The following is a 22,141-nucleotide window of genomic DNA, read 5'->3' on the forward strand; positions in this document are numbered from 1 at the left end:
AGTATTCCCCCATGTCCCTTTCAAAATTAGGAACATTTTTACGGTTATTTTTAGTAATAATAACCGTATGTTTGTGATGTTCTTATAACAGTGGTGCAGTTGATTTTCAACAATTGTGCTTGAGTGGGAAGTTTTTGAATGATATTCTTGCAGTTCTGGCACTACCCAGGGGAAGCCAAAATATGTACCTTGGAATGATGAATTGTATGAAACCACAATGCAGATATACCAGACCTCTTTTGTCTTTAGAAACAGGTATTCCCCTTCACTTTTTCTTACCCTTTTTTTAGTTTATTTTTATGCACCATTTAGATTTTTACATTGTCAACCGATAAAAAATTATCTCCGGTTATAAAAGTCACCCAAAACTTTAGTCTTTAGCCGAGCCAAATAGCATGGTGCGTTTCATATAGCCGATCTCATCTACTAGGATAAGAATTTGTTGTTGTTGTATTATAGAAGTCAACAAAATTCATATACCAATCTGTAATTGGATGAAAGTGTGAACAATCTTGATTAAATTGTATTTTTTGTTCAAAACACAATTGTTATATATTCTGACTTCTGACATAATTCCGTTCCTACAGGGAGTTTCATACAAAAAAGGGGAAGCCTTTAAGCTTTATATATGGTAGCAAGCAGTTCAAAATGAAAGGGGGTCTGGCAGCTAGAAATGCCGCAAGCAATGTGTTCCGTAGTGCTGGTTACAAGTGTGCAATGAGGGCACTTCAATCCCAATGCTACAGCCCAAATGAAGTGATATTTGGTCCTGATTTTTTGACAGCACAATAAGTAAGGATATGTTACTAATCAGATGCTATTGTTATGATAATTATCAACCTATTACATTAGAACACAACATGTGGTCATTCCAACATGATAATTTTGATTCCCCCTGTCCTACTTTTATTATAGTTTAATTTACACGCATTTTCAATGTAAAATATTTTCACACAAACATTCAATAAAAATTTCCCTTATTGATACATCATATTAACGAATAAAATGACATGGCAAAATGGTTAAATCTCACTAGATGTCTACATAAAAATACACTTTAGATCAATAGTAAAGAACCCAAACATTATATAAATAAATAGAAAAAAACAAATTAACAATGTCATAGTGGAGCTGCACAAGTGCAGTGTAGACACAAGAGACAACAAAATAAAGAACCCAAACATTAAAATATAATACTCATATATTCCTCGTGCTTCAATTTCATTTTCCGTCCTTCTTTTTAAAGCCTTCCGCACCTAGATTTCACAATATATTAACCTCTCCTTCTGTGAACAGAAATACTAGTATCTATTTTCTCCTTTGGGATTTCACTTTCACGGCAAGAATGTCGAGCTCACTGGCGGAGAAGTCCACCTTCTCTCGGACTTGTACTCTTCTGAGGCAATACCTCAAGGAGAAGGGCAGCTTTGGAGACCTTACCCTCGGGATTGCCTTAGCATGCACCAACGGTACTATATACGAATTTCATTTTATTTCCCTATCAACTCTAAACTAAATAAATTGTTCTGAAATTAATCGCAATTTATTCTATTAGAATTCAGAAGGAAGCAATTTGTGAAATCCGAGCTTTCGATTAAATATTTCTTCTCTTAGGTTTGAACCTTTGTCTGACGTGTTCAATGTATTCAATTGCTCAACATACATATGTAAAGACGGGTCTAATGCATAGTTTCCAAATTTTCCATATCGGAGAGAGAGAAAAAAAATTCAACCACTATGGAAAATGAGAAAAAGATAAAAGAAAAAGTCAACTGAAAATATTTTCCTTTTGGATATGAGTTCTAAACTAACTGTACATAATTTTCTCCTTGAATTGTTAGGCATTTCGGATTTTTCTCTTTGCAATTTGCAAAAATAAAGAAAGATAAGATTAGAGTTTTGAGATATTTTCAGTGCTAAGAATATTTATGGGTAGGGAAATGCTACATAGCAGGAACTGTAGTAACATATGGACTCGGTGTTCTCTATGTGATATGAGATTATCCTGACAGATTCTACTTCTCACAGGTTCCCCTGACACATCATGTCACTCTGCAACAACCATGCAGTCTGTTTATCCTCGCCACTTGGAGATTCCAACTTTTATTAACCCAAGGTGTGTTTGTTTGGTTAATTGTAATTCTTTTTGTGAAAGAAAATTAATGAATGACAGACAATATGTAAATTCTCGCTTAGACCGGGGCGTATCTTCCTTAATATAAACTTTTTAAGTCACCAAAAAGAAAGAGTCATGGCTGCTTACAGTTTTATAATAATGATTAAGATGTGATCCTCTTTTTTAGGTCTATGGAGAAGGAGGCTAAAGCTTCTCAGTTGACTATCTTCTATGATGGGCAAGTTGTTGTGTTTGATGATTTTCCTGCTGATAAAGTGCAGGAGATGAAGATGGCTACTGCAGCAGGTGCAACTTCCCTTTTGTACTACACATTGAATCAGAAATTGCAGACTCACGATGTAATTGATGAAGATGGTGAAGAAAATGGGAGTGATCCGCTAGCTGATACGCCATTAGGTATTGACCTTGTTTCTCATCGGTTAATCCAAGCCCCTGCAACATGGTTGGAGACAATTTCTACATTGTCAGAAACTCTCAGGTTCACTTATTCGGAGACACTTGGGAAATGGCCAATTGGGGATTTGGCGTTTGGTATCAGCTTTCTTCTAAAGCGGCAGGTAATGACAATGAGTAGATTTTGGTTCTTTGTCGGTGCCCTGATTTGAAGCAACTGAAAATGCAGGAAAGCTGTGTCGTTTTGTTTATCTATCTGTAACATTGGGCACATTTAAGTAGCAAGTAGAATATAGAGGGTCTTTTTGGGTAAGCTTCTCTAGAAGCACTTATAGGAGAAAAACGAAAAAATGAAATAAACTTTTCCATAAGCTAAAATTAGCTAATCATTAGCTTATTTGTAGATGTACTCTCATCTTTTAGAGAAGTTATATGAGAGAGCTTCTACAAATTAGTTAATGGAGAACTCATTTTAACTTATGGAGAAACTCATCTAATTATTTTCTTCTTGTTTTTTTTCCTCTTAGAAGTGCTTCTAAAGAAGCTTACCCAAAGAGGCCCAGAATCAACATCAGTATGAAAGCAGGTGCCTATTTTTAGGTAGAACTATAATTGATCTGAAATGGTAGTTGCAACCTGCACTCAATGTGCAACTCACATAATTCACCTAAAGGATTGCTCATAAATGACATTGATGAATGAAAGAGAGAGAAATAAAGAGAGAGAAAAATGGACAATGGTCACTGAAGTTATGTGAGTTAGGTGAACTTTTTCATGTGTAAATAAAATTGTTGATGATTAAATGGTTGGAAGACCAATTTAATGCTTTCCATCTCAATAAAAAAAATTATGGTCAACAAAGAAATAATCCCACATTTGGAGAGTAGTTATAATTTATATTATCTTTGAAATGTTCCTTACATGTGATAGGCTCTTTTTTCTTTTCTTTTCATGGGTGTTGTTTTTGTTTTGCTTTTTATGCCTTCTCAACATCACAACAGTGGTTTGGGATCATGACATGCAATATTTGAACTTCTGTTGTTACCTGTTAATCATTATCACTTTGAAGTTGACATATTAGATTATTCTTGGATTTTATGATTTACATGATATGATTTCTGTTTATACTTTCTAGGAGAGTAATATGGCTAAGGTAGCTTAGAAATCAGACTATTTTCTACAAAATGAATCCTCACAAGATTGTTCACATGACCTGTGCTACCTTATATTTGATCTTGGTTTAAAACATATATTAAGATTTTTTAAGGTAGATCAGTTTCATGACATCCTGGACTACTGAATTTCTTCATCTCAGCTCTACATAAGTAGATGAGAAGTTTCTCATAATATTAGTTTTGTGCCAGTTTAATTTGTTCATATTAAGTTGTAGTTTGAGTATAGTAATTATGTATCTTCTTTTTCAATGCTTATGGTTGGACATTAATTCCATATTTGTTTAGATTTTGTGCCATATAAAATCAATCCGGCCAGTCCAAAATAAATGTTTACAGTATTTGTTGTTTGGTTAAGATGTTTAGAATTGATTCGTATTAGGAATGGATTCTATGGAATTAACCAAGCAGTAGCTTTTGCAGCCAAGAAAATTGATTTTGAGTAAGAACTAAGACCTACTGGTTTTTTAAACAAGCTCAGCAATACTCGAAAATAAATTGCCAAGTTGGACCTTGTAGTTTTGCAAATGTATCCCAACAATTATAATTAAAAAAGTAGTTCTACTGTACAATATCTAGGCAAATTCAAAATTCTAAAGTAAATTTTTTACTGTCTAATCCAAATGAACCCTAAGAGACTAGACTATTGATACTCACATAACATTATCTGTAGTTAACATGAAAAATGTAGTTTGTGGTTTTGATGCTTCCTTTTTATTTTATTTATTTAAGCTTGACTGAGTTTGTAAATTTTACTTTGCAGGGAAACTATCATGTGGGCAGTGAATTTTGTGGTAAGGACAGTGTACAGCTGAAAGGATCTGAAATTACTGTTGAACTTAAGTATCTCTTAAACTTGTTGACATTGTGTTGGCACTTTTCAAAGAAGCCCTTTCCCTTGTTTTTAGAAGAAACTGGCTACACGGAAGAAAACGTTCTCCTTCGAGAAGCAAAAGCAGGAGTAAGTCTTGTTTAAATTTCAGGAAAAGTTGATAATAATTCAATATCTGTACTGTGTTGACTAAGTCATTTATAGTTATTAACATACATTCCTTTCAAGGAGGGATGGAAGGCTGAAAGCAACAGAGGATGCTGTTTTAGGCTGATAAAATATGGGATCAAAAATTGATAATAGATGTTTTCTCTTTGCTTCACTTTTAGAACATTTTTGTGAGTTTTCTTTCTTTCTTTTTTTGGAGGGGTGTGAGCTGGCTCAATTGAATCAGATGAATAAGTAATACTTGCTACCATTTCAGTAAGCTGTATTCATTTGGTAAAGACAATGTATGTTTAAACTTGTCTGTTCATTTGTCATGCAGATTTTGAAACCAGCTTTTACAATAATAGCTGATCACGAGATGGGATGCCTTTTGTTATTGATTCGTGGCACGCATAGTATCAAGGATACTTTAACAGCTGTTACTGGAAATGTGGTACCATTTCATCACATTATTGTTAATCAGGGGGGTGTCAGTGATTTGGTTTTAGGTTATGCACATTGTGGAATGGTTGCTGCTGCTTGATGGATTGCAAAGCTCGCAACTCCTTGTCTCTTTGAAGCACTTGGCCACTACCCTGACTATAAAGTTAAGGTAAAAATGTTTCTTTTATAATGTCCCCTGCCCTTTGACTAAATAATCTTTTTAAACACTTCCCTATTAGACCATAATATCATTTTTTAAAAATATTGTGATCAAGCATGCATAGCTAGTAGATTGTAGTCATCATGGTTTTCTTCCTTATTTTCGTTAATCTTGAATTTGACAACAAAAGTTTTATTAGATCTGGAAATCATTCAGTTTGTAAATATTCTGTTTGGCTACTTAATTTCTCTTTTATGGCTTTTGTCATTCTATATTGAATCATAAGGTTTAAATAAATAGTTAGTTGCAGTTTCTTTACTTTTCTGGACTACTTTTTAAAAGTCTTTTACTTAGATTGTAGGACACACTTTGGGTGGAGGAACTTCCGCAATTCTAACTTATGTGTTGAGAGAGAGAAAGGAACTGTCCGTAACCACGTGCGTTACATTTGCTCCAGGTCAGTCTTCGTTATATATATTATTGTATTCTTTGTGTCGATATGATTCTGCATTTTTGTTTTCAAAGTGAAAGGGTAGTAATCCTAGAGCACTTTGGGACTAATACTGGTTCACACAACCAAGTCTTCTGAACTTGACATCTTGTTACTCTTGTAGCTGCTTGTATGACATGGGAGTTGACAAAGTCAGGTGATAGTTTTATTACTTCTATTATAAATGGAGCTGATTTGGTGCCTACATTCTCAGCTGCTTCTGTAGATGACTTGCGTTTTGAGGTTGTGATCCTTTGCATTGCGTATTGGAAAATGTTGTAGTCTTGATTTATTGACCATTATTGATGATATTTATGGGAGATTCATTGGGGGAGAGTGTAATTTAAGTAATTAGGACTTGCAGTCAAGGTAGAGGACATCATTTGGTGGATTTAAGACTTATTTATGGTCATGAACTATTTTAGGTTCTCCATATTGTATTAAAGGAATTGTGGGATATTTTAGAAAGCAATCTTATAAATGTCCCTACTCTCACATGGTTATAGAGATTCAACATTACTTTCGCATGAAGTTAAATTCCTTCATAGAAATTCACAATGTTCCTGATTTTGGTTTGCTTACCTTATTGGGACTTGGATAAACCAATAAACTTGCTACAATGCCATTTGCAAGATGAATATGTTTGCAGTTCATAAATTTCATTTTAGATATTCTGCCTCATTTTTGTATTAAAATTACTTTTCCAATTTTCAGGTGACATCATCAGCATGGATAAATGACTTGAGGAATCAATTGAGCAAACAAGAAAATGTAGGCATATTTTACAAATTTATAATTGACTTGTATGACTTGGGAAAATGTAGGCATATTTTACATATTTTAAAAAAATGCTTCTGTAGATGACTTGCGTTCCTGTACTAATTTAACCTGAGTTTATAAATTTCCAAAAAGTAAAAAAAAAATCCATATTTTACATCGGTTCAATTATAAACGATGTAGAAAATATCCTCATTCTACATCGGTTAGGCGATAAACGATATAAAAACTCTTCAAATTCTATATCGGTTGATTGAAGACCGATGTAGAAACTTTTCCATTCGTGCCCATTCTACATCCGTTTAGTGATAAACGATGTAGAAAATCTCCTCATACTACATCGGTTGGACGATAAACAATGTAGCCACGTCATTCTACATCGGTTGAACTATAACCGATGTAATAACCTTTCATTTTCTACATCGGTTGGCTGATAACCGATGTAGAAACCTACCCATTCAACATCGGTTTTAGCCTTAGAACCGCTGTAGAAACCTACCCATACTACATCAGTTGTAGCTAGACAACCGATGTAGAAAAGCCGCCCTTCAAAGACGGTCATAAAACTGATGTTGTGATTCAACGACCCCGGGTTACCACCACACGCCATAACCGATGTAGAAAGGCCGTTAGAACAAATGTAGAAGGCCTTTTTTTAGTAGTGTATAAATGGGAGAACGCTTATAAATTAGCTTATGCCAAATATGACTATAGCAGATTTTAACAAGCATAGTTTACATTACAATGCCAAATAATGCATGGAAATAAATCAAATAATTGTCCATATGTTAATCAGTATAAGGTTAAATAGCCAGGTAGTCTATAAACCACACCCATGGTTAAACAACCCAAGTTCCCTACACCTGAGTCTGTAACTAGCAAAATAATATTAGAAAAAGGTATAACATGAAGCCCATAAACACATTGATTAGAGTTAAAAACTATCTTAATCATCTAACAATCCATGTCAGTGAAGTATCATATAAACTCATAGAATTGACAATTAAAGACAAGTTGAATATTCAAGAAGTTAAAAATCACCTCGAAGAACACCATTATAGTAGAAGAAAATAGTATTGATGATAGGAGCAAATATAGTTTGCCCCAATAAGATTTTCTTCACGGTTGATAACTCATTTGTCTTTGATATAATTTTGGATAGAAAATTAAACCTCTTATGTTGTACTGGCCCCAATATTAGCAACCCATATATTGCCATTCGGGACGTCCTTATTAAATCATATGAAGCAGGAAAACTGAGCAATGAAATAATCTAACAAATGTGTATATCAGTATGTTAGAGACAAAGACCCAATAAAAGTCAAAACAAGTAGTAATAAAAATAATGAGAGCATTTTTCCCTATTCAATAAATAGAGTATGCTCCTAGACCTTGACTTAAAATAGACGAGTAGTTTGATGAAATGAAAATTCATTAAATAAGCTGAATAGGAAATAATTTAGTCACCTTCACCAAACTCATACAATTCTATACAAATTATTACACCAACAACTACCAGCTCAAATATGAGTAATCATTACACCAACAAAAAATTGAATTAAGAGAGGAGGAATATAGTGTGAATGCTATCTTACTTAGTACTTGTTGATGTAGCTCCATGTGGAGCTTGTAGGCCTTGGATCTTCTTCATCAATGGAGTATTTTGCTTGTTTGATATCAATGACAGCGAAATGGAGAAGGAAGAAAGATGATTGGAGATGCCACTTCAAGGAGAAGATGAGTCAAGAAGAAGCTCACCACCATAGGAAACCATAGATAAGAGCTTGAAGGTAGGAGAAGATGAGTAGAGGGAGAAGGAGCACGAAATTTTGTGCATCAAAAGAGGTCTGAACTTTGAAGTGTAATTCTCAAATGATCAAAGTTGAAAAAATGCACACTGTTAGTCGGTGAAAACGACTAACTTTTGTGTATAAAACTTGTATAAATTGTATCAAACTCTCCCAATTTATGGTTATTTTGTAGTGTTATAAGTATTTTCTGTTAAGTGTAGGTAACAAATACTTAGTAATTTCATTTTGTGTATTTAATAATCATTTTCTCTCAATTTCAAGTTAATTAGGCAAGCTTTGGAAAGTGTTGTTTTTCACCTTCTCGCTAAGCCAATCTGCTAGCTTAGCGAGCATCCGCTAAGCGTAACACTCCTGGGCTGAGCACGAGGAAGACTCTGGAAGAAGGATGAGTTGTACAGGTTCGCTAAGTGCACCACTTCATCTCACTAATCGCACCACTTCAATTCATCCGCTAAGCGAGAAAGAAGCACTAAGCCAAAAATCACTAACGTGCACTAAGCGGTCCATAAGTGCGTTAAGCGCACGAGCACGAACAAGGCCACCTATTTAAGCCTGAAATCAGATTTTGTGGAGGGAGTTTAGGACTGGGATTCAGAGCTTTGCATGTCTAGGGTTTCTAGAGAGAGAAAGGTCCAAGTTCCCGAGAATTTTGAGAGATTTTGCTATGTAAAGATTTGCAAAGACCAGAGCTTGAAGCAGGAGCCGGTTTGAGAGCTTGAGATGAGTTTGTGAGTGATTGTGAGATCCTAGAGGTGAAGGAGACATTCTCACCACTTGTACTTTTGCAATATTTCATCTTGTTCTTCTCTTTGTTGTTAAGAAGGCTTCCTGGTATGGAAAGCTAAATCCTCTGTTGGATCTTCCCTGTAGGTACCTGATGTAAATATATTTCTATGTATTTAATGATGTTTTGTGTGTTCTTTGTGCTATCTGCTTTTCATTCCAGTATGCCTTTACCTTGATCACGTAGATGCATGCTTTTTTAGGGTCATTCAACAGTGGAAACTGGTCTGACTCTAAAGTCCTTGATAGTGCAGGGCTGAGTTGTCGTGCTTTCACGAGAAATCGAGGTGCAATAATTTAGTTGAGTATGTGTGTCTTAATGCAGTCATGGTTGAGTTTAGTCTTACAAGAGGAATATGCGGATGATGCTTGATCAGAACTAGGCTAAACTATCATGAGGAATCGGGGTTTAGTATCTCAGGAGACACCATAAGAACACATGAGCATTGTTAGATAGAGAATATCTTTTTAGCATCAGGCACCTATTAGGAAGACCAACATGTTCTTTACTTGTTTTTACACATCATTTCTCTCGCGCGATTTTCTTTCTTTTTGAATAGATAGTTTATACACGTGTTCATTTTCACACTTACCTTTACACACCAGAAATAGCTTACCAAATAACACAAGTTCCCGAGTGTTCGATACTCGGTTCTTATCATTTTATACTACTTGTGCGATCCGGTGCACTTGCCGGAAGCCGAACATGCACACATGACCTCTATTTATAGCCTAAGTGTCACACAAAATTGGAGGGAAATTTGAAATTATATTCAAATTTCACTTGAAATTGAAATTGAATTTGTGGAGCCAAATTTTGGAGCCAAAATTTCACTAATTATGATTAGTGAATTTTAGCTATGGTTCAGCCCACTAATCCAATATCAAGTCTAAGATTTTCCACTAAGTGTGCTCAGGTGTCATGAGACATGTAAAACATGAAGGACATACACAAAGTGTGACTATATGATGTGGCAATGGGGTGTAGCAAGCAAATTCTCACCTCCCCCTCTAAAATTTAATTGGATTGGGCTTCTCCCAATTCAATTAAACTTATTTCTCAACACAAACATCAAATATTCACTTAATGCATGTGAAATTACAAAACTAACCATAATACAAAAACTAGTCTAGGTGCCCTAAAATACAAGGGCTGAAAAATCTTACATTTCTAGGATACCCTAGACATTATGGAGCTCTAAATACAAGGCCCAAAAATAATGAAATCCTAATCTAATATGTACAAAGATAAGTGGGCTCATACTTAGCCCATGGGCCCAAAATCTACCCTAAGGCTCATGAGAACCTTAGGGCATTCTCTTACATCTCTGGCCCAATCTTCTTGGAGTCTTCTATCCAATGCCCTTAGGGGGTAGGATTGCATCACTCATTCACCAAGCAGATTTAAAAATGACAACAAGTACAAGTCTAATTGTAAACTGTTTAACTAAGGCTTATTAAAACGAGGTTTAGACTGAAATAATCTTTTAAGAGGCTAAAGTTTATGAAAGCAAATTGAAGCTAGAATATCTTACAATCTAGAAAACCCTTTTCTAAATTTAATCTATTTCAAATATGTCTAAGCATTATTCAGATTTATTCAGATTATATCCTTCCTTTATTCCTCTATTTCCTTTCTTGGTTGAATTTGATAAATTTTGTACTAAGAGACGGATTTGTATACATGATTTTAGGGATCTTGAATCTTTTAATTTCCTAGTTTATAGGTTCTATTTTCTCTTTGAATACTCAATAATCCATATAGCCTACATTTTTTTACGAAATGAGAAGTGCATTTTCTCATTAATTGTACAAACTAAAAAGTCCTAGTAGAATAACAGATTCACCAAATTCTTCTAAGTTGCACCAAAAGCACACAATATATATGCATGGTATAATTATAAATGGCTTTGAAATAAGAAGAAAGACAATTCTTTAGACCAAAATTATTAAACCCCTAGTTTAAGAATAACTATTGAAGTTAAGATGTGAAAGAGGACTAAAAGCAAGGGAAAAAGAAATAATAGTTGTGGGCATGAACATGAACTCATACCATATGCTAATATTGTTATGGGTTTGCTTTAAATGGTATATCCTTGATAGCAGATGCTCATAAAATACAACCTCAGGTGTTCTTGGTGTTCTACGCAACTCGCCTATAATGGTTAGAAAGTTAATGAATGAATAATTTGCAGATTGGGAAAGTTAGGGTTAAAAAACAAACCCGGGCGAGATTGTTCTTCCATCAACAAATTGATAGGCTTGTACTCATATTTGAGCCCTAGATGCAATGCAAAGGTGAGTGAAAGTGAGATGAGAGAAAAAAAGAAAAAAAAAAGAGTACCTTTGAGGTTGAGAGCGATTTAGACTCGATGGGAACAAGAGCTTCTCCAAGGGTTCTTGACGATGTCGAGGCCGAGGGTGACGACATTGCTGATGTTGAAGGACTTGATGACACGGTCAAGCAGCTCCTGGAGGACCTTGTCGAGTGATTTCTTCTCCTCTGGTTTGGGTTTTTCTTCCTTTTGGGGTTTTTTTCCTCCCTCCTCCACAGGTGGCTTTGGGATCGGAGAGAGAAGTTCAACCTTTGTATGGCTTTTCCTCTGTACTCTCTCAATCTAGAACCTTTGAAGTGAAAATGAGTGAGCGCAGGCAAAGAGGCGCGAGCAGTGTAAACAAAAATAAAAACTGGTAGAATGCAACATAGGATGTTGTGAGTCATGTTTGTTAATCAACCACACGTGGCGGTTGTTACGTTAGGTGTGGGACTTAATGTCCGTTACTGTGGTTCCAAAAGGGATGGAGTACTCACTCCTTTATTACCATTTTGAAGACCAAATGACAAGCCCAACGCTTCATTTGTTAGAGATAAGGGAGCAACATGATGAACAACCTAAATGCTGCTTGAAGCTCAAGGAAAAGCTTGAAGAAGTTTTGGCTTTTACATGCCCAACTCCCTTGAGTTGCATTTGTATTGGTTGTTATCTTGGCTGTTGCATCTTAGTACATTTGATATTTGTATTGCATCATACAACATCATGGTTTGTGTGAAGAAAAGTTTCTAAGTTAGAAAAGTTTCTTCAGAGGCAAAAATTCTTTGTTTTATCGTAACCGATTGCAACAAGCTGTCTGAAGCTTGTAGAGTTGAGTCTTGTATCAGTTTAATCGATTACAGTTGTCTCATAATCGATTACAAAATAGAATTAGTTACTTGTTTTCCAACTCTCAATCCTTTCTTTCGTAGTTTCTCTGAGGTAATCTTGACTTCTATGCCTTTCTCCTAGTTAGTTTGAGCTTCTTTTAGTGTCTCTCATGTTTTGGATATCGTAATAAGGTGTTTTTGCACTTCCTTTGAAAAACCCTAAAAAAATGAGATGTTGTAAAAGTTATCTTTTTATAAAATTGGTGTTGCTTTTGTGACATTCGCTAAACCTCGGTCACATTGGCATGACCGGAATTTCAAAGTGACGTCTCTATGTAGTAGAAACCAAAACACCCCTTAGCCCCTTTTATTTTGATAGGGGTATTTGACCCCTGTCGCAACCTACCCTTCGGTGGGAGGGCGACGCGTGACTCGCGGGATGCGTGTTCCACGAAAGGAATACGCGCGGAGTCGCCACCAACGTTTATTTGAGGAAAACGTCGGAAAAACCGGAAAAGACGCGATCTACGAACTTTTAAGTGAAAGGTTCGGGAGTTGTATTTACGCACAGGGAAGGTGTTAGCACCCCACACGTCCGTCACAAGGGACGACAGCCTTTAATCGAATGTGCAAACATGACTTTGATTTTTACGTTCCCTTTACGTTCTTATATCTTTTATGCCCTTTTTTATATTTTTCTCTTTTTGTGGTCGACAAGGGTGTTTTCCCTTTGCTCCTACATATTCCTCAATTGTGATGAGGAAATCAGACCTACGTAGTTCTTTCGGAACAAAGTGTTTGGTTAAGTTGTTTTTGTCTTTTTTGCAAAATATGTTTTTATTGAACAAAAGGTCATTTAATGGTCCAACACCTTAAATGACCTTTTGCTTATATTTGTTTGTGAATATTGTTGTACTATGTACATTCCCGTGTTGCGCCTTTCGCATATGCATCGCACATGGGTTCTGTCTTGATCCCCTTTGTAAACAAACCAACGAAGGGTCCGTGTCACCGTTTTAAATACATACATTGGGGCACTTTGCTACCCCTAGACGTTGTATCTAAGAAGGAGACAGTTTCTCGGGCTCCCGTATTCGTAAATTGCATCTGTGTCATATGCATTTCTTCATGCCTTCATCCATTCCACCCATGATAGATGTCGGAGTTTTGATTCGCACTAGATTTTATTTCACTTTAGTAAAACATGGGATCAAGTCAAAAGCCTTCGCTTAAAAAAAGGTTCTATCAAGTCAAAATCAAGAGCTTAGAGGTCACTAGTTTACGAGAGTTGGGGCAATTAATGGGTCAACTTCAACGGCAAGCCTTCCGTAAAGCCTATGGTAAGATTTGGGACCTAGCTAGGGTAGAAGTCTCCATGGAACCGATTGCATCCCTTTCCCAGTATTATGACCAGCCCCTAAGGTGCTTCACATTTGAGGACTTCCAGCTAGTGCCGACTATGAAAGAGTTTGAAGAAATCCTGGGATGCCCACTGGGAGGAAGGAAGCCATATCTTTTCTCTGGGTTCTATCCCTCCACGACAAGAGTTGCCAAGGTAGTGAAAATCTCAGCACAAGAGTTGGACCGTGTAAAGCAAAACAGGAATGGGGTAGTCGGAGTACCAAGGAAGTGTTTGGAGGAAAGGGAAAAGGCCTTGGCAAATCAAGGCGAATGGGCTTTCTTTTATTGACATCTTGGCGCTTTTGATCTTTGGAGTTGTCCTCTTTCCGAATATGGAAGGGTTAGTGGACCTAGCAGCGATTGACGCTTTCCTCGCCTTTCATCATGGCAAAGAAAGCCCGGTCGTCGCCATTTTGGCCATGTATGACACGTTCGACCGGGGATGTGAAAAGAGCAGCGCAAGAATTGTTTGTTGTGCACTGGCTCTCTATGTGTGGCTGGTTTCAAACCTTTTTTCTCCAAGAAGGTAGGCCCGTCTATCTGCTACAAGGTCACCGCTCGTGCGTCGAAAAAGGAAAGGTGAATTGGGACCAACTCTTGGCTAGCATGGAGGGGCGTCTGTTAATTGGTTCCCTCGCTAGATGGAAGGAAGAATCAGGATTCTATCTTCATGCGAAGGATGTCCAAATGTTCCCTTGATGGGAACAAGGGGTTGTATTAATTATAATCCCGTCCTCGCCATAAGACAGCTTGGCTACCCCATGAGAGGAGTGCCATCAGACGAAAGCATCATGCCTTTCATTGCACGGGGTTTCAGTGACCACAACGCGAGGGTACTCCAAGGAGTTCGCAAGGCATGGGATGCGGCATGAAGAAAGGACAGAGAGCTTAGGGGAAGCAGTAATGGGATCATCGGCGGCTATCATAAGTGGCTGAGAGTCCGGACACAAGGATTGGATTGGCTCCCAAATCTAAAGACTGTGAGAGACAATGAGGTTAAAGCTTCGGAAGAAAGTGATCAGGTACAAGCCCTAAAGGCAAAGCTTGAAAGAGCCCGGGTAGTCAAAGAGAAGTTCAAGTCCATAGCCATCAAAGTCTGAAGAGAGTATGATGAACTAAGGGACGTCAATATGGCCACCGATGAAGCCTTGGAATGAGAAACCAAGAAGGCCCGAAAGGAAGAACACAACCAAAACAAGTTTTGAGGGGCTTTATAGGGCAGCAATAGTGAGCTCAAACTCCGAAGAGGTGAAAGGAATCATCACGGGTCAAAGGCATGATCTGGAAGGACGAGCTAAAGGCTTGCCTTAGGTCGAAAAGAAATTTGTCCCAACAGTTAAAGTGAGACTGAAGGGAATATGTGGGCCATCATCGATGAGTGCAAAGAGAAGCTAAATCTAGCGGCGACTCACGAGCAAAGGCTAGAGGATGAGTACGCCAAGATATCAGCAGAAAGGGAAGCAAGGGAAAGGGTAATTGATTCATTGCACCAAAAGGCAACAATGAGGATGGACCGATTTGCTCTTACTTTGAACAGGAGTCAAGAACTTCCCCGATTGCTAGCCAAGGCCAAAGCAATGGCGGACACCTACTCCACCCCCAAGGAGATCCACGGACTTCTAAGCTATTGTCAGCATATGATAGACTTAATGGACCATATGATTAGAAACCGCTAGGAAGTTTGTATTGTCGCTCAGATCTTGACTAGTTATAACTTTTTGAATAAAATGAGTTTATCCCACGTTTTTACTCCAAAAATCAGTGCGAATCAAGTCACTCCCGCATTTTATCTCTAGCATGAATTGTATGTTGGTCTCATCCTTTGTCACGGGAAGCCGGAAGGTCCATATCACCTTCTTAATTGTACACATGGGGCACTGCGCCCCCAAATGCGCAAGTAAGAAGAGATAATTTTCCGGGCTCTCGTGTCCGTAAAATGCGTTCATATCATGCATCGCATAAGCATATCTTCATAACATCATAATGAACATATCGTTCCTGCATTTGTCTGTTATCATATTCCAGCCTCACATTTTGCATGAGTCATGGCATCATCATGCATATGCGTTCAACAAACTTTTTGATCTGCAAAATTGCATACCATTTGTTTTCATGTTTGCTCATCCTTGCGTTTTCCTCTACAAAACAAAAACAAAAAAGGGGAAGCGTGAAACTTCACACTACATTCTTAGTTGCATGTGTTAGGCACCATGAGCCAACCATGTTGGGATCATAAACCCATTTCTAAAAAAAAAAAACACACAACAACAAAACAAAATAATTGAACATGGTACCTAATGCATGGTTAACTAGGAAATGGTGTTTCTTCGGGCATCTCAATTTCATAATTACATTTTCCGTGCATAAGCTTAAAGTATGCCCGAGTCATTCATCCCTATGAGATGTTGTTGAAGTATTGGCGATCAGAATTGCCATTCCTTGGATTATAGGGTTGAACCAAGCTCATGCTTTTACAAAAAGGTTCATCAAGTCAAGTTGAAATATGGAAGTAACCGTCTTGCAAAATTGGGGCAAAAGATGAATCGAGTCACATCACTGCTTCGTCTACTACCAAACATATTTAGGATTGTTGATGTCCTTGTTACTTCCAGTTTCACCTTGACAAAGATGTCATGGACCATGTTGAAAATCTAAATTGATTCAACCCCATATCCTGCGTAAAAATTCGCAATACTTCAACTGTACATCATTCGCATACATCCATGCTTTTCATTGGTTGCATTGCTCATTGCATTCTTTCCTTGAAAAATAAAATAAAATAAAATAAAATGAACTTAATCATTGTTATCAAAAAGAAAAGGACACGCTTTACGGCGCCCTTACCGAACTCGTGCTAGAGCTAGAGTAATGGGTGAAGCAGAGGAGGTGCAAGAGAAGATGAAGGCCGACATGGAGGCCATGAAAGAGCAAATGGCCACAATGATGGAGGCCATGATGAGCATGAAGAAGATAATGGAAGCCAATGCGGTTATAGTTGCCGCTACTAGCGCTGTCGCTAAGGTGAACCCGATGCTCCCATCTGGCCTCAAGCAAATGAATCATCCAACCTCAAATATGGTAGGCAAAGATTTGGGAAGTACGGACGACCCCATGATGTGCAAATTCAAAATGAGCACGCCTTCCCATCATATGGCTTGCCTCCCAACTATACACCACCCAATGTGGCATACACTCTCAATGAAAATATCAATAACTCCACTCCGATACTCATTGAGAACCAATAACCTCAATCTGATCAGGCACATATCTCTCAAACCATTGGGGAGACACATGAAATTCCCCACCACGATCTAGTTGACTTCGAGCCTTGGCTCGGATATGCCACTGAAGGGCAAGCAGTTGGTGGTATATCCTTTGAAAACACTTTGGAGGGCCCTCAGTTTCGCCCACAATCACAACCATTGCATTTTGCGGTGGGAAGAGCCCCTCCTGCTATGGCCGAAAAGGGAAAGGCAGATCATCTAAAGGAAAGGCTCAGGGCCATTGAAGGAGGCGAAGATTATGCCTTTGCTAACCTAGAAAAGTTGTTCCCAATACCCAAACATGGTCATTCCTAAGTTCAAGGTGCCGGACTTTGACAAGTACAAAGGGACTACTTGCTCCAAGAACCACTTAAAGATGTATTGTCGGAAGATGGGGGCATACGCAAAAGATGAGAAACTGCTGATATATTTTTCCTAAGAAAGTTTTACTAGGACAACTGTCACCTGGTATACTAACTTAGGAACCTTCCTGAGTCCATTCTTGGAAGGACCTAATGGTTGCCTTTGTTAGGCAGTGTCAGTACAATTCTGATATGGCTCCGGATAGGATGCAACTACAAAAAGTGTGCAAAAAGGGGGCACGAATCTTTCAAAGAATACGCCCAAAGATGGAGAGACTTGGCAACTCAAGTAGCACCCTCAAAAACAGAGAAAAAGATTATCACAATGATAGTAGACATGTGACCGGTGTTCTACTATGAAAAAAATGGTGGGTTACACACCTTCAAGTTTTAAAAATTTGGTCTTCGCCAGCAAAAAGATCGAAGTGGATCTGAAAAGAGGCAAATTTAATCATCCTGCTTGGACGAATGAGAAAACTGGGGCAAATAAAGAGGGTGAGGATGAGGGAGAAACCCATGCTGTGACTGCCATTCCTGTACGGCCAAGTTTCCCACCAACCCAACAATGTCTTTACTCAGCCAATAACAAACCTTCTCCTTACCCACCGCCCAGTTATCCACAAAGGCCATCCCTAAATCAACCACAAAGTTTGTCTACCGCACTTCCAATGACGAACACCACCTTTCGCACAAACCAAAAACACCAACCAAAAAATGAATTTTTGCAGCGAGAAAGCCTGTAGAATTCACCCCAATTCCAGTGTCCTATGCTGACTTGCTCCCATATCTACTTGATAATTCAATGGTAGCCATAACCCCAACCAAGGTTCATCAAACGCATGTTTTCTTATTCAACTTTCACCGGAATGTGGGTGCAAGCCATTGGTCAAGCAACTTGCGCTCCTGAGTGTTGACTTCCAAGACTGTTCAATCAGAGATTACTCGTCTTGCACGTTGGTAGGGGTGCCGTAAAACAACGAGTAAAGTTCAAAACAAATAAGTTTCAAAATAAAAAAATAAGTTTAAAAAAAAAAGAGGGGAAAACATTTGATTAACTGTGTTTTCAAGACGTTCATGTGACCTCATTCCGGAAAGTTTAGGATGTTGGACAAATGGCCTCAGAAGGGAGGGGTTGAATTAAGATACAAAGACTATTCCCCAATTAAACTTTCACTCTCTCTTTTCGGATTAACAATGCACCCTTAACATAAATTACTCAAAAGACAATTCAAAATAAACTTCTTTGAAGAAAAAGATAAATAGCAATAAATAAAAGAAGTTTAAGGGAAGAGAGGAATGCAAACTTGATTTATACTGATTCGGCCACTTCCCGTACCTACGTCCAGTCCTCAAGCAACCCACTTGAGATTTTTCACTCTCTTTGTAAAACTCCTTTTACAAAGCCTGAACCACACAGGGACAACCCTTCCCTTGTGTTCAGGAATCCTTTACAACAAGAGACCCACGGTCTCTTAATCCCTTTTCAAAAATAAGAAGAAGAGAAGAAGAAATCTCTCTTAAAAGAGATAGATTGTACAATGAAGACCAATCAAAATTCCTTATTGAATATGCAAGTGGTTGACCAAGGAATCTTTTTGAGAGGATAAGACAGTTCAGTTCAGAAAAACTCTTAATCTTTTGAGAGGATAAACTTTTTGAGCAATGAAAACTCTCTTTAAATTCGCGCTTCCAAGCCACCTTTGATGGCCATTCATAAACCATTTGAATAGATGTGACTCTTGGAAATTATTTTCCAAAAATCCCCTCTGGTAATCGATTACAAGACTTGTGTAAACGATTACAGGTTTTGAAATTTGAATTAAAACGTTCAAAAAACTGTTGGTAATCAATTACCATCCATGTGTAATCGATTACACATTATAAATTTTGAATTCAAATTTCTAGTGACTGTTATAAACATTTTCAGCTGCTGGTAATTGATTACCAGAGAGTAAATCTCAATTTAAAATGATTTAGATAGAATTCTTTGGCCAAACCTTTTGCTTTTTCAATTTGGAAACTTCTTCCTAAGATTCTAGAGATCAACTTGATCATATATCTTGATTTTCTTGGATTCTTGGATTCTTGTCTTGAATAAAACTTGGAAGCACTTGATCCTTTGGCATCATCAAAACATCTTGCTTCTACATAGGAGTCATTTGACTTAATCCATCAAAAAATCCTTCAACTATTTCTCGTCCTTGGAAAAATTCTTTTTGCAAGAATCAAATGCTTCTTTCATTCTTCCTCACTACGAGGCTATGAAAACAAGACAACGATGGTTACCTCATAGCCCTACACTGGGGCAATGAAAGGCATCGTGCATGAGCCTCAAGTGAACCTAGGGGCAGATTAGAATTTCTCACCCAATAGGTTCCCTCCTACAAGGTCATGACGAAAGACAACGATTGGTACCTCAAAGCCTTACACTGGGGCAATGAGGGGCACCGTGCATGAGCCTCAAGTGAACATAGGGGCCGATCAAAAGTTCTCACCCATCGATGTTTTTAACAAAAAAAAAGGGGGACAAACCCTAGGATTTCAATGGATTGATTAAACATCAAACGACTCCATTTCCGTCACTCCAAAATGGTCAAATGACTAAATCAAATAGAACACACACTCTGAGGGAGTTCTCGGAGAGATTTGCAAAAGATAGGATAAGGTTGCATGGACTATCACCTCTTTCAAAAGGACAGTCAATTTGTGTTTTCCAAAAAAAAAAATCAAATCAAAATCAAAATCACAAAATAGGGAAAAAATGTCATGAACATTGTACAACTTTCCATTACATTGCATTGTTTCATATGAAGTCCGCATTTAGCTAATTTTACGACAAAGGTTGCATGCATTTGCATCCCTAAAAATCATGTTAACTGCATAGATTTCCTACATCTAATGTCCAAATCTTGTGGATTTGGGATGACCAGCCCTCTCGATGAGTCGATCTCTTGCTTTCTCATAAGGGTGGACCCTTGGGTACTTGTACCTATCGCCTTCAGAGGACTGCACATCCTCACCTTGAGAGGACTACACGTCCTCACCTTGAGAGGACTACACGTCCTCGCCTTGAGAGGACTACACGTCCTCACCATCAGAGGGCTGCACGCCCTCACCTCCAGAGGACTACACGTCCTCGCCTTGAGAGGGCTACCCGCCCTCGCCTTGGCTACTAGTTACCCTCACCTTCAGAGGACTACATGTCCTCACTTTCAGAGGGCTACACGCCCTCGCCATCAGAGGACTGCATGTCCTCACCTTCGTAGGGCTACACGCCCTCACCTTTAGAGGACTACACGTCCTTGCCAACAGAGGGCTGCACACCCTCACCTTGAGAGGACTACACGTCCTCGCCTTGAGAGGACTACACGTCCTCGCCTTGAGAGGACTACACGTCCTCACCATCAGAGGGCTGCACGCCCTCACCTCCAGAGGACTACACGTCCTCGCCTTGAGAGGGCTACCCGCCCTCGCCTTGGGTACTAGTTACCCTCACCTTCAGAGGACTACATGTCCTCACTTTCAGAGGGCTACACGCCCTCGCCATCAGAGGACTGCATGTCCTCACCTTCGTAGGGCTACACGCCTTCACCTTTAGAGGACTACACGTCCTCGCCAACAGAGGGCTGCACGCCCTCACCTTGAGAGGACTACACGTCCTCGCCTTGAGAGGACTACACGTCCTCACCATCAGAGGGCTGCACGCCCTCACCTCCAGAGGACTACACGTCTTCGCCTTGAGAGGGCTACCCGCCCTCGCCTTGGGTTAGTTACCCTCACCTTCAGAGGACTACACGTCCTCACCTTCAGAGGGCTACACGCCCTCGCCATCAGAGGACTGCATGTCCTCACCTTCGTAGGGCTACACGTCCTCACCTTTAGAGGACCACACGTCCTCACCTTCAGAGGGCTACACGCCCTCGCCATCAGAGGACTGCATGTCCTCACCTTCGTAGGGCTACACGCCCTCACCTTGAGAGGGCTACACGCCCTCGCCATCAGAGGACTGCATGTCCTCACCTTCAGAGGGCTGCACGCCCTCACCTTGAGAGGACTACACGTTCTCGCCATCAGAGGGCTGCACGCCCTCACCTCCAGAGGACTACACATCCTCGTCTTGAGAGGGCTGCACGCCCTCACCTTTAGAGGGCTACGTGTCCTCATTTTTAGTGTGCTCCACATCTACACCTTAAGAGAATTTAAGGTCCTCTGTCCTTAAATGCTTAACCGAGACTTGCACTCCCAGTTAAGGGGCCAGTAGTTTCCTTTTAACGGTTCCTAGGCCACCCCCTGATATTGGAGGAGGGCCAATTGTGCGAGCACAACCAGAGAGGGAGGCTGTCACACAGCTACTATGCATACCGGGGCAAGATTTCACCCGTGCCGCTGCAAAGAGACGAGTGCGGATCATGCGCACCAACATGACCACTCTTACACAGATATAGATGACATTGCTACTTAGCAACATTCTGCCCAGCGACCGCAATGCCAATCTCCCCCTGCAAAAGTATCAGTTGGTCTGTGTCGTCCCGACATGGGTAAGTATGCATATGGTTCAACTGATTTCTGATACCATCTATTTTTTGCAGGGATCGCACCCACAAAGACACCCAGTGGACCTGAAGAAGTCCAACAGGGCCCTGGGGTTTCCAGCTCTGGTTACGGGCCTCTGTCGGCCCTACAGGGCGCCCGTTTCCCCTAGCAAGTTCATGTCATCGTGGCATAGGTAAGTGTGCACCTCCCCCAACTGATTTCTGATGTCATCTATTGTTTGCAGGGATTGTGCCCACAAGACACCTAGTGGACCCGAAGAAGGCCAACAGGGTC

General features: G+C 39.2%; 1 pseudogene; it reads left to right on the forward strand.

Annotated features, from left to right (window-relative positions):
• The first annotated feature begins 1,263 nt into the window (after positions 1-1,263).
• LOC114422913 lies at positions 1,264-6,696 on the forward strand (annotated as a pseudogene).
• The last annotated feature ends 15,445 nt before the right edge of the window (positions 6,697-22,141 follow it).

The sequence above is a fragment of the Glycine soja genome, chromosome 8, assembly GCF_004193775.1.
Source record: "Glycine soja cultivar W05 chromosome 8, ASM419377v2, whole genome shotgun sequence".
NCBI classification, from domain to species: Eukaryota; Viridiplantae; Streptophyta; class Magnoliopsida; order Fabales; family Fabaceae; genus Glycine; species Glycine soja.